This window comes from Ptychodera flava, chromosome 18 (genome assembly GCF_041260155.1).
Source record: "Ptychodera flava strain L36383 chromosome 18, AS_Pfla_20210202, whole genome shotgun sequence".
Lineage (NCBI taxonomy): Eukaryota > Metazoa > Hemichordata > Enteropneusta > Ptychoderidae > Ptychodera > Ptychodera flava.
Genome location: NC_091945.1, coordinates 27,680,487 through 27,692,933, shown reverse-complemented (window position 1 = coordinate 27,692,933; position 12,447 = coordinate 27,680,487). Strand labels below are relative to the sequence as shown.

Sequence of the window (12,447 nt, the reverse complement as noted above, 5' to 3'; positions counted from 1 at the left end):
TTTTCCCGCTGCAAAACCTGGATTAGAGCGCGCGGAAGATATTAAAGTTCGTTCCCAGGCGACGATCTGCTGCAACCTTGCTTCAGAGTTGTAGGAACAGACCCTATAGAGTATTTCTCCGGTGTCCATTTAATTAGAGAGTTTGAAGGTCCCTACCCTCGAGCAAGGTCTTGTGAAGTACTGGCAATGCCGAAAGGTTCTGAGACTTTAACGGCAGAAGAGTGGTGCTAATTGGGTCTGATACAACAAACACTGGCGACAATTGGTTCCAATTGAATGATTATCATCTACAGCGTTATGTTTTCGCTACAGAAGCTCTCTACGACAATATTCTTTGGTGATGAGACCACGGTGTGATGTTTAACGTGAAGTGTAACTCTACAGTGTTATTGAAACACAACGAATCTCACTTGTATGCATTCGAAAATTTTCTTGCCTTCGCAGGGCGTGAGTGTCTTACGTTCTTTTGGTATAGGTCAAACGATTTCGCCTACAATTATTTAAACGTCACACTCGGGGATATGAATAACGCCTATTTGTGATCTGATGCACCGATAGACTGACCTTATTTTACCAGTATTGTTGTCTTCTCCTCTCCGTCGTCCCTCTCAATCAGCAATGAACGTCAAAAGCAGCGGAATATATCAGATTTGACTTCTAAAACTCCGACCGTCGATCGTTCCTGGTTCACCCGGGCGTGTCACATTCTAGACAGTCGCTTTCCACATTATATGCACGGAAGTTCTAATTTTTGGAGCTCAGGTTTGGAAGAAACGCTCTTCCCCGGGGCAGCTATCGATTTGTACCAAACAGTCGCAAACTTGAGACTAAAATTGCACAAGGTGAGCTTTATGAAGGCGATCACCTGCAGTCATTACGCATGCTCAGAGCAGGGACGTCCACTTTTGAAACACTACCTGTACTTTATAAATATCCCAGTGATGTTGGCAAAGATTACAGCCTACGTGGCCCACTTTGATGCTGGCAAAATTTACAGCCTACGTGGTTCTATGTAAACTGGCGCCTGGTGCCTAAAGACTTTGTATAAAGACCTACACATAAAAAATATTGTGTTTCCGTTTATAGAAATAGGGTAGGTCTGTCGGGAACTTTTTTGATTTTTTTACATTTATTTCGGTGTGACCAGTCGAAAACGAATTGGCAAAATCAATTGTGATTTTTTAAAATGCGAAAAAAAAGTTTATGGTCAGAGGGGTTTTTATTGGGTAGGTCGCTTTACCGGAAACATATTTTCTATATTTAGCCTTATTATCGGCTCCAACAGACGGTTAGTTTCGGTCTTGTTAATATCTATCTTCCTGATCGCTGGTCGACTTCGAAATAAAATTAGCCTGGTTAGCTACAAAGAGAAAACAGGGAGCATTGCATCCTTCGATAACTTTGTTGTTGTTATGAGCGTGTGTGCATCGTTGGATCCTAGTTTTTATATTTTCTGGGCGACAGTGTGGGCGAATTATCATGAGTTCGCCACCCTGCTCTCTGTAATCCTAAGGCCAAAAAATTAAATTGTGCTGTTCCGATAACTTGGTTTTCAAAATTAGGGTAGGTAGGTCGGCTGGAATTTTTTTTCCAAAATATTTTTATTTTTAAATATGCATTTTTCAGGGGTTCAGGGCGGTCAAACACTGGCCACAACATTTCCAGAAAAATGTATCATACATATAAAAGGAAAAAAAAACCATAAAAGACATCCTCGTTCAAGCAAAAATCAAATGCCAAGTAACGCACGCGTGATTATACGGGTTTTTTCTTTCTTTTTTTTACTTCCGTGCTTACGTAGCTCTAAAAAGTTTAGGGTTGGCAGGTAAAAAATAGGGTAGGTCGGGTTATCGGAACAGCACAATTTTTTTGTTCGCCCTTATAGAAGAATAATGCCCCGTTTGCTATAAACAGTCTGTCGGTCTGTTTAACTAGTCTATTTGCTTTGTTGTATATTTACTTTCGTTTCGTATTGTACAGGGCAGAGTAAATATGCAGTAGTAAATTGTTCAAATTGTATAATAAGGGAGGGGTCGCAATAGTTGTTATTGATTGACTAAAGTAAGGATATAACCTATTACAGAATTACATATGTATTACCTGTAAAGATATGACGAAATATCAAAATTGAAATAGAAACACGTCAATGCTTTGTACTTGTACAGGGTCATATCAATCACATCAAAGAGGTGAATTCCTGGGTAGGCGGAAGGATGAAGACATTGGAATTGAATTTTGATAGACGTCTGTGTCATAATCTTTTTCGGATTGTATGAAGCAACTGCCATTATTACATGCCTCGTATATCGAACGTCGCGTGCTCTATATGATTCAATGGTAACTCGTCGATGACGTCGCTGGCCGCATCATCATTGGACTGAAAGTGAACCGGAACTACTTTCAACTTGACAACTTTTTGATGTAAAAATGTCGAAATTTTATGTTTTGCATAGGAAATCCGGTTTTGGGGAAATTTTGCACAAAAACATTGATAAACCGCATAACAGTAGTTTAAATATATCATTACGCCATTCGATGATGGAATCGTTCCATTTTTAACGGATTTTCGTCTCAGATGGAAATAAAGCATTTGATTATCATTTGCCAATAAACCTCAATATTTTGAGTGAAAACTGTGTAAGAGAGGCATGTAATAAAAACATTATAGCCCAAACAAGGGACTATGTACCCTCGGGGCAGGAGACAATTTGCCCTCCTTACGACGTTCGATATAAGAGGCATGTAATAAAGTCTCATGTTTGGGCTATAATATATATTAGATCACGGAAGGGAAAAGAAACTATCTGTGAAATTTGTAGACTATCATGACGGTACGCGCGCGTTCTCAAGTTACAACAATCGGCAAATACGATAGACTGAAATTTCTGATCTTAGCGCAAGGAAAATTTAAGACGATTCTATTCCATAATCAAGGAAAAAATCGATCTTTCAGAGTAAAGTTTTGATAATAAGGCAGGTAAATTGCCTCAAAAGTCTTTATGTTCAGAAATCCTAACTGACAGCCGCCATTGTGTAAAACTCTCCGGAAAGAATTCAATTGTTGATGATCGCGACAAGAAGAAGGGGGAAAAGTTATTGACGTCACAGAATAAAGCAATACGCTCATCGAAACTGAAACTGATGAACTTTTGCCGCCAAAACACCTACTCGTTTATTTTGGGTTTCGCTCATTTCGTTTTTGCTGAGTCATTTAGCATTAAATAAGGTGTTTTCAATCGGTTTCGATATCAAAACATACGGCAGCCGGTCGCCTAGCGGAGAAGCAACAGAACAGAACCACTCGGCCAAATCCCATTCTCAAAAAGAGTGGTTCCGAATAACCAGGCTAAGTTGTTACAATATTTCTGACTGCGACCCCTCCACACGCTGTAGAGTTCATGGAGCACTCGCACTTACATACTCGCTATACATCGCACACAAACTTTATCTAAGCAATGAATACATCGCTTAAAGTTTGATTTAAAAAGTAAAATAATGTAAAATAACGTTTCAATGGTATATTTGCTTGTCTTATCGGTAGGTGTACCCGTGCTGCAATACATTATTATTCATTTCCTCTAATAATGGAATTTTGATTGTGATGACTCAGCAACAAATGAGCTAGCTGTGGGTCCATAGCTGTGGTGTTTTCAGACGGGATTCCTGCCTTTTACGGGCCGGTTTTGACTTTTCCGATTTTTAACCCCGCCACCACAGCTATGGGATATTCCATAGACTAGCGTCCAAATCCGCCGCAAGCACCCTTTGCGCAAGTTTGCTCGACGATATTTCGAAAAATTTTCCATCCAAATTACAAATTGCCAACACTCATCGACAGCTTGGTTATTAGGGACTCACCAGACCAGAAATCCGCTCAAATTTCACTGAAATATCGCCTTTTTTCTAAGTTTGCGCGACATGACTACACGTAGACCGCCATTTTGCTAGCGTAAAACTGTTGGTCGAGGATCCCTGCAGTACGTCACTACAGTGACGTAGGGCCGTGACCTCTCAACTTCTGAACACAAACTAACTTACGGCCAGCATCCGCGCGGCGCGCCACGAATAATTATAGATCCTAGGACTGAACTTTTTTCCCCCAAGTAAAAGTTTGGTTTCAGTTTTGTGAGACTGTGAATGTCCATAAGACGAACGATGGTCATCGATATCACACGATTAATCTCTCAGTTTGTGTTTAGAAGTTGAGAGGTCACGGCCCTACGTCACTGTAGTGACGTACTGCAGGGATCCTCGACCAACAGTTTTACGCTAGCAAAATGGCGGTCTACGTGTAGTCATGTCGCGCAAACTTAGAAAAAAGGCGATATTTCAGTGAATTTTGAGCGGATTTCTGGTCTGGTGAGTCCCTAATAACCAAGCTGTCGATGAGTGTTGGCAATTTGTAATTTGGATGGAAAATTTTTCGAAATATCGTCGAGCAAACTTGCGCAAAGGGTGCTTGCGGCGGATTTGGACGCTAGTCTATGGAATATCCCATAGCTGTGGTGGCGGGGTTAAAATCGGAAAAGTCAAAACCGCCCGTAAAAGGCAGGAATCCCGTCTGAAAACACCACAGCTATGGACCCACAGCAACAAATGAGCGAAACCAAAAATACTAGTCCATGAGCGGTTGCTCGCAACTTTCCGCGATAAAACTGTAAAACAACGTCCTCTTTCACGATCAAAACAAGTGAGGAATTGCCACGCGATGTTTGGGAACAAGCTACCGACATGTAAGATTCAGAGTGTCCGTTGTACTTGTTATAAAGCCCCATAAGCTGTATCTTTTTGCATTGTTTTGATATGATGGCTTATGTGTGTAATTATGCTTACCGTAGTGTGACCACAGAACGTTTTTCAAACGACTAACGTTCAACTCAGATTTTAACAACCAAGTATTGTTCGGATTGGAACTGCAAATATACGCGTCAGCCCCTGAATTCAATCGACCAAATTCATCACCAAAACAAGGATTGAAATAGCGACATTTTCAAAGACAAAATGGCTCAATAACGGGAACGTAAAACATCTCTCCGAAGATAAGATGGTATTTTATGGAAAGCAAAATGCAAGAAAGATGTATCTAACAGGGCTTTAGGTCTACAGTACAGTAACTGTTGTTCATAGCAGCGTATAGGGGAAGTTATGTCTGAGTAAAGAAATGGCAAACACACGGTGTTATCAGCCCATTGAGGGCGCTTTACGAGTAAATAAGTAACGAATATGTTTTTGATTTTAACAAAGACAGATGGTGGAAACTTCATTTACTCCAGAGGCTTAAAAAACGAGTCCACACAACCACCAAACAAGAATAATATTTTAAAAAGTCAGATATCGATGGCCAATAAAATGTCCCGAGGTACACTCTACCTTCGTATACGGTTGTCCGTCAAAGATTCCTAGAGGCTGTCCCATGTTCAACACAGACAAACAACTGAGCTGCAGTATTTGCAAATCATTGGAGTATATAGTCATTGTGAGTGTTTGTTCACCATAAATACTCAACGTTGTGGTCACTGCGAGATATAAAATATATCAGTTGAGTTCACCGGTTAACCATGAATTAATTAACAAAATTGAACATACCCCTAATTATCGTTTACAAATGTAAACATTGAGTCAGATTTTAAAAATTGCTACAACATTATTACAATCGCGCTCACTACATTAAAACGAGTGAATTTGCACAGATTTACTCATACTGGTAGGAATGACTCACATGGTCCCTCGAGAAATTATACAAGTTAATTAACCGATCATAAAAATACACCTGGCACTGCAGATCAGTTCCATAACCCGGCTGGCACAACTAATTGTTTTATTTGCAGTGTTATTATTATTTCCATTTGCAGCATTCCTAAATAAAATACATAATGCCGTGAAAAAATTAAGTTGCAGGTAATGGATATATCCCATAAGCCCATTGTTCTTCATGTGTACGTCCCTAATTGACATATTTTAAATCTTTGTTAAAATTGTATTTTACAACCGTTGGAACAATCTACCGTAATATCATCGGGGCTCTTCTATTTATTTTAATCACAAGATCATGATCAGCGAATCGTTGCTATTGATTCAACACACAAGGCACTGTTGACGAGGGTTTCTCATTTCTACATCCACGCTGAAGTGCACTCCAGACAGTTTTTTGAACTTGCCCGTGATTACACGGGGCAGGGGTTGGCACACACAATTTGAAGTACCGTCCTTGTGCGGGACATCAGTCAACACAAATTGACCATTGCCATTTGAGAGAGTGAAAAACACATTTTGGCGACTCGGAAATATGTTGTATTATCATACATGCTATGCCTGTATTGCCATTCTTCTATTGTTCAGACGGTACTGATATGAGCCCATATTTTAACTAGTGAAAATACGAATTACATTTTCACTGTAACCGAACTACTTACAGCGACGCGGACGCGTGACCTTCGCTGTATGCATGGCCTTCGTTGGTATATACATATAAAACAGCTGAGCGAATAAGACAAATGACAATCCGAAACTTCATTATGATTATATGGTCAAAATTTTGTTGTTTGCAGTCACTTCATGGGCATTGCCCTTAGGCACAAGTACAGTACCAAAAAATACAAACAAACGTATTGAGAATTTGTATAATTTGCCGACACCTGTCAATTCACGGCCGGTCCTGTGGCGGTGCACGGTGCAGTGTTTTCGTGTCATCTACGCTGCTGAAGATTACACCATGGAAGTATCATTACACGTAAAGAAATCGGTTGACAGAGCATCATGATAGAATCGGTTTACGACAAGTTTCCTTTTGATGAGCTTAAAGTATCTGGGCGGTGAATTACATCGTTTACAGTCGTAAATGAGCCATGAAAATCCAACCGCACTGAAAATACTCGCGACAGACAAGGTTGAAGGTGCATATGATATTTCCGATTTGCACCTGTCAGTTCACAGGTCATGATCGTGTCTGGTGGCCGGTGACACCGATGCGGTGCGGGTTTCAGATACAATGTGCCATCTAGGGAAAGTCAAACTTTCGCTTCGGTGTTAAAGGAAGTTTAGTTCTATTTAGGCAAGCCAGGAAGGAAAATATACGAGGAGAAGACGGAAATACCTTTTTAATGTACTTTTATTCGTACAGCAACAAAATCACGAACGAGTTACGACAGTACAGCTTATACAGTGTACTCACTTCATGTTTTCACTAATCCGCTTACTGAGATGGTAAAGTCGGCATATTTGACGCCTGGGAACATGTATAATTCTTCGAGATAAACTGACTGGTAGTGGTACGGTATTATATCCACTGTATGTGCATTCATAGATGTCGTAGAGCCACAGGCGACCCAATAGGTTCTGAGTTTTTCACACTGTTTTCTCTATCATTTTCTCTTCTTTCTTCATGCTCTGAATGATCGGAATAAATAAAATAAATGATTTATATAACCTAACCTAGCCTCTGTGACTCTTTATTTATTTTACACTCCATTACAAGGACGTATATCTCTCATACACACATGCTGTAATTAATTAGTCAACACAACTAATTATGCTAATCCGTGGACTTATCAGGGATTTTACGGGTTGGTCAACATCGCGAAAGATAGGAATGGTTACTAAAACGGGCTCCTTTTTCATTAACATCACTATCTTTCCGATGTTGACCAACCTCTGATAAGTCCACGGATTAGCATAATTAGTTGTTTTGACTAATTAATTACAGCATGTGTGTATGAGAGATATACGTCCTTGTAATGGAGTGTAAAATAAATAAAGAGTCACAGAGGCTAGGTTAGGTTATATAAACCATTTATTTTATTTATTCCGATCATTCAGAGCATGAAGAAAGAAGAGAAAATGATAGAGAAAACAGTGTGAAAAACTCAGAACCTATTGGGTCGCCTGTGGTAGAGCTGCTTGCTCTGTGCTCTAAGCTGTTCGTTCATACTCGATAAGAGTTTGAGCGTGGCGCGAGTATTTTGACCCGATTTTGGCGGCCTCATAACTGTCACGCAGGGATGAGGTTATGTTTTAAAACACGAAAACACACCCATTTTGTGAACTTCCGCCTATGTTTTACATCCACCGTCAATTTAAACTAAAGATAAATCTTCTTCAAATTGTGAAAACCTGTGTCGACATGCATCGTAATATTTAAATTGTTTGCTGTAAAAGTGCTCCATAAACCCTCCTTTGCAGTGGAATGGCCCAATAGCGGAATAATATCAAGAAGTGATACGGTTGTCATCACTCCTTAGCAACCAACTTTTTATAAGTACAGCCTGGACGAAGCAAGGTCGATTTCAAGTTGATTTCGTTGCTAATTTCGGAGCGTCTGTAGGAAAACAGTCATAACCAAAGCATGCATGTATGATAAAGGGTTATTACACGAAGTTAGGGCGATATCGCGTCGTATTCTCGTGATGTGTCCGTATTTTTTGCTCACGTGTGAACACGTGGGCATATGTCGCAGCGATGTCTGTCTGTCTGTCTGTCTGTCTGTCTGTCTGTTGGTCCATTTTCTCAAAAACGGCTGAACGTATTTCAGTCAAATTTGGTAGACATCTTCAGAATTCAAATGGCTAGAACTGAAAAGGTTTTGGTGGGCGTGGCTTGGATATTAATGAAGTTATGAAAGTTTTAATTTTTCTGTTACGCCGCGTATGACAAGTGAAAACAATCGACTGTTTGAGGGCGCTGTGAAATTAGCCCTGCGTACGATGCTGTGTGTTCCGCTACAGCTAATAGCCCCGCTCACCACAGCCCTGCAAAGACCCGTACGTAGAGTTGGTGACTTCAAATCCATTTTTGGACTTGACGTAAAAAGCCAAATTACTGCCGAAATTCAGCGTTCTTGGGCCCAAGTCGTATCCCTGCCTACCTCAGCTACTCGATCGCTTCCAAAAATGCCAGTCTTTTATTCTTTTTTCGTAAATAACCGTCGATGTCGGCAACTCTCTCGCTAGCCCTGCGTACGTACGCAGTGTACGCTGTGCATTCCCTGTGTGCGTTCCTAACACACAGCGTACACTGCGTACGTATGCAGGGCTAGCGAGAGAGTTGCCGACATCGACGGTTATTTACGAAAAAAGAATAAAAGACTGGCATTTTTGGAAGCGATCGAGTAGCTGAGGTAGGCAGGGATACGACTTGGGCCCAAGAACGCTGAATTTCGGCAGTAATTTGGCTTTTTACGTCAAGTCCAAAAATGAATTTGAAGTCACCAACTCTACGTACGGGTCTTTGCAGGGCTGTGGTGAGCGGGGCTATTAGCTGTAGCGGAACACACAGCATCGTACGCAGGGCTACTGTGAAATGTGCTTGTCCAGGTTGGCTACAGCTGGATAGCTCTGGTTTCAACCACGGTCCCTCCGTGTTTCAACCTCGTATTGAACATTAAAAATATGATATTTTATTACTCATTCAACTCACTATTCAAGATAAAATATCGTTTAGCAAATTAGCTTTATCCTTGGTAATTGATTGTTTCCCTCGCTGCTCGATCGCCAGAAATGAGTACATACGTTTCTCTACCTAGCCTCATGGCATGGAAGTGCTGATGAATAATAACTTTGGGTCAAAGGTATTGAAGTGTCCAATCAGGTTCGTGCACAGAGTCCAAGGCCATGACCTACTTCATGTACTTCTGCACTGTTTTGATTTTGCTTCGCCAAGAAACGTGTTCGTCATATATTGTCCATAGAAGTATGTTTGCTCTCCTTTGAGGTTGTTTGTGAAACAAATTCCGGGATAGGCCTTGGAATGCATACGATCGGCATCGCGGCAGTGCATGTAGCTAGCCCTACGAGTATGACGAGAGTGTCCGGCTTTTCCGTGGACATGTAGGCAAAAGTGTGACGGGGTCGAAGTGACTTGGGTACCTGGGGCCGACCAAAACCAGTGTGAATTACTGGGGTCAAAGCGGACAGCGGCCGGGATGACGTGTTCCCCAAGCGAGCTACCTTCAGAAGTCTGTTTCATCGCAAAAAACGTCAACTTTTAAAACCCGTCATTTATTTACTGATGTTATTCTCAGCATCACAAACATATACGCCTCTGCTATGTATCACAGCAAATAGTTATATTTGAGCGCCCCGTAAATGGGATTCTCGTTTTTTTGCGAACCCGGAAGTGTGTCTTGCTCAATGCATTTCCTACCCATAGCGAGGGAAACTGCCCGCGTTCCCATGCTCCCATGCACCCTTTTTCAATGCCAGTGCAACGCCATCTTTGCAAAATTTGTGGTGGTATGCTCCCGTGTGATGGAAAACCTCTCTTATTCTAACAATGACGTAGTTGACTTTGGACTTCGATTTCGTAAATGTGATGTCCATGCAGTGAGTTTGGGTTGGCGCGCTTATAATGCAATCTTCGCCCGCCTGCGGTCCGATATCCCGCATTTATTAGCGATATTTATCTGTTTTGACTTGACCAAAGTTGGCAAAACTTGCTATGTACATTAAAGATACTATGATACAAGATTATTGAAAGTCATTTGACATTTTTTCAGCCAATTCCCAATATGCATATTTAATGAACCTTCCAAATTAGGGATATATACTGGCATTTACTTGATAAAATTTGGCGAAACATGCTGTGTACATTGATCATTATACCAGGTTATAACAGTATTGAAAGTCATTTTGCATTTTCATGTCAGCTAATTCATAATTTGCATAAATAGCTAACAAGCTTTCACGGTTTGGCATATAGAGCTTGAAGGACTTGACCAAAGGTAATTACACATGCTATATTGTGATACAATGACAGTACTCAAAGAAATTAGTTATTTTTATTTCAGCTAATTACATCTTTGAATACTTAATGACCTTTAGAATTGATCTGTGGTGAAATTCATTGTGTTGATCATAACACTTTAAATGTAGCAAAGCATGTAGCAAAGGTTCAAACTTGCACATAAATGCAATATATAATGAAACACGTGAGCATTTTCAGTTCATATCTGGTGACTCGTTGCTGCGCAACTCGTCAAAATACGGACACATCACTCGAATACGACGCGGTATCGCCCAAACTTCGTGTAATAACCCTTAAATATGTGTAATTATATCTTTTCCATGCACGCACGTCAAAAAATCTTGCTATTTTTGGTTCAGGCGCGTGCAATCACGTACACGTACATTATGCGGGGACAGTGATTCACGATTGTTTACCTGTAGCGATGAGACCGTGACCCAGACTGAACACAGAGAATCGTGCGCATGCGCAGAGACACAAGTGTGTTGTGTCCAAGTCCTACCATTCCATGCACTGATTTAGTAAACAACCGTCAGAACCCATCTCCTACACTGGCCCCCAGTCATCTGGCTTTTCTCAGCAGCTGAGTTTACTAGGCGTTCAACCCACGATCTACGCAAACGCCTACCATTAGCGCGACGGTCTGATGATATTTAGTCCTTCAATTTCTAGTATGTTCTGATACTTATATGCCCGACAGACTTTGAGCAAGTCTACCCAATCTTCGTAATCAGCCTAAACCGTTTTTCTGCCGTATTACAATGCGCTGACAAAATATATTATACAAGATTTTGGAAAAAAGCCATCAGACATTACATTAACGATTTCGAACCGAGATAAAATAAGTCCAAATAAGTTCAATGTCGAGTTCAGGCCAACAGAGAGCAGTTGCTATGTTCATGGATGTTGCTGTGCAACCTCCATGCTATGTCGTTTTAGCTTTGAGGTGACACATCATCGCCAGTCAAACTAAAATCGCTATTATTAATTGCTTATATCTCGTGACTAAAATTTGAATCATGCTTCGGGATATTTCACTGAATACGTTTGTACATTGACGGTTTTGTTGCAGTTGATCTCCCATCGGAGAACAACCAGGGACTCGGCGACGTCGTCGAGATACGGAAACAGAGTAGTGGTTCAAAGTCTTCAAAGGTAGCACTCTCTTATTTCTTATACTTTGGTGTTACATACTGTCAGGTGTTGTCCTTCTTGGATTATATTGTGCAAACGTGACCAGAGTCGGAAAATCGGATTTTGGGGGATCCTGAGATCCTGGCACTGATATTTCATTGTGTTCGACTGGGCCGTAACTAGATCGAATGCTGTAGGAAAGCTCTGACGCGACGTTTATAAAAACCTGATAGGTCGGCTAGTATCATACCTATTTTGTAACAGATACTTTGACAAGGATTAAATCAGTCGGATTTCATGAACTAGTTGCGTATTATGACACTTACTCTAAACTATGCGACATCACTGTAGTTACGTACTGAGAAAGTATGTTTACAACCACCTGTTGATTTTTTAGAAATGACAGGTACATGTAGTTTGTATGTAAATACTGTTCTCAGGTTTTTGAAAAAATACGAGGGAAGAGCAAACATCGTTGGCAACTGCAAAGTACTATTTAAAATTTACGTCAATACGCTCCACACAAGGAAACGTCCAACTACCCTCCTCCCACTACAAAAAATCCACAGAGCCTTT

The 12,447-nt window shown here is 40.8% G+C and overlaps 1 protein-coding gene across 6 annotated transcripts in view; it reads right to left on the bottom strand.

Annotated features, from left to right (window-relative positions):
* LOC139117291 (atrial natriuretic peptide receptor 1-like) overlaps positions 1 to 12,447 on the bottom strand; it is a 135,895-nt gene that overhangs the window by 73,438 nt on the left and 50,010 nt on the right. Inside the window, exon 1 of one of the 6 annotated variants that reach the window (XM_070680264.1) lies at positions 565 to 1,014. The exons of 4 other annotated variants lie outside the window; for them this stretch is intronic. The gene's annotated coding sequence lies outside the window, so the exon portion shown is untranslated. Of the gene's footprint in view, positions 1 to 564; positions 1,015 to 12,447 lie in introns of those variants that run through there. One more of the 6 variants, XM_070680263.1, reaches the window with a different exon arrangement.